Genomic DNA, 1,532 nt, shown 5'->3' on the forward strand with positions numbered 1-1,532 from the left:
CCACCCTCTCCCTCTCTCCCCCCTCTCTCTGCCCTCTCCCATTCCCTCTCCCTCCCTCTCTCTCTCTCCCCTCTCCCCTCTCCCCCTTCCCCTCTCTCTGCCCTCTCCCATTCCCTCTCCCTCTCTCTCTCTTTCCCTCTCTCTCCTCCCTCTCTCTCTCCCCCTCTCTCTCCCCCCCCCCCTCTCTCTCTCCTCTCTCAGATCCACACAGACAGTGAGTCTTCCTCCAACAGCAGGAAGGAGATGCTGCCCAAGCCGGTCACCATAGTAACCAGCGAGTCCTCATCCAGCGGCTTTCTACAGGAGTGCGGGTACAGCAGCGCCCCCCCCTCACAGGTAACACACAGTGCAACACTACAACACCACACACACACACACTACACACACACTACACACACACACTGAGACACACGCTACACAGCATGCGACAGGCACGCTGTCTCCCTCTCTCTCACCCCCCTCACTCATCCTCTGCAGGTACAGACCCGCCCCCAGCAGCATGTGCCCCCCCCCCCCCCTCTCGTTCCGCGGTGAGGAGGAGAGCAAGGACCTGTGGGGGGGGGAGCCGGGGTTACGAGGACTACCGACACGGGGGCGGGGGCTCGGACCCCGACAAGATCCAGCTGTGCGCGCTCCACTGCGGGGCTGGGGGGGGGCACCGAGACCGGGCAAGGGACCAGCAGCCCCCCCCTTCCTCCTCCTTCACCATACCCCTCCATCTCCCCCTCCCTGCCACTCAAGCTGGACTCCAAAACGATGACAGCGGCCGGGTCGCCCTCGCAGTGCAGCAGGAGCCCTGCCGGAGGGGGGGCGAGGAGGACCAAGGGGAGAGGGGGGGGGGGCAGGCTCGGGGGAGGAGGAGGAGAGCAGTGCCAGCGGGCTGAGCGTGGGGGAGGGAGGGGGAGGCGGAGGGGGGGGGGGCGGTGTGTGTACTGCCAGGACGTGTTCACGGAGCAGGAGAACGGCAGGGGGCAATGTCAGGACGCTCCGGACCCCTCGCTGGGCTGCGTTCACACACTCACCTGCATGTGGTGTGCAGAAAGCCTGCTGTATCACTGCATGTCGGACTCAGAGGGGGAGTTTTCGGACCCCTGCTCCTGCGAGGACTCGGCCTCGCGCCCGCATCTCTGCGCCCGCTGGCTCGCCCTGGTGCTGCTGTCGCTCGTGGCGCCCTGTATGTGGTGCTACCTGCCCCTGAGAGCCTGTCTGCGCTGCGGGGGGCAAGTGTGGCTGCTGCGGGGGCAAACACAAGGCTGTGCGGTGAGAGAGGAGAGGGGGAGATAGGATGGAGTGGAGGGGGAGAGAGCGGGGGAGAGAGGAGGAGGAAGAGAAGGGAAAGAGAGGGGGAGAGAGCAGGGGGAGAGAGGGTTGAGGGAGAAGAGGAAGAGGAGAAGGGAAAAAGAGGGGGAGAGAAGGAGGGAGAGGAGGGGAGAGAGGGCTGAGGGAGAAGAGAAGGAGGGGAAGGGAAAGAGGGAGAGAGAGCGAGAGGAGTGGAGGGGGAGAGGGCTGAGGGAGAGGAGGAGGAGAAGGGA

At 65.2% G+C, this 1,532-nt stretch overlaps 1 pseudogene; it reads left to right on the forward strand.

Annotated features, from left to right (window-relative positions):
- Positions 1-201: 201 nt before the first annotated feature.
- LOC117965970 (sprouty-related, EVH1 domain-containing protein 2-like) lies at positions 202-1,264 on the forward strand (annotated as a pseudogene).
- Positions 1,265-1,532: the final 268 nt, after the last annotated feature.

This window comes from Acipenser ruthenus, unplaced genomic scaffold, assembly GCF_902713425.1.
Source record: "Acipenser ruthenus unplaced genomic scaffold, fAciRut3.2 maternal haplotype, whole genome shotgun sequence".
Taxonomy (NCBI): domain Eukaryota; kingdom Metazoa; phylum Chordata; class Actinopteri; order Acipenseriformes; family Acipenseridae; genus Acipenser; species Acipenser ruthenus.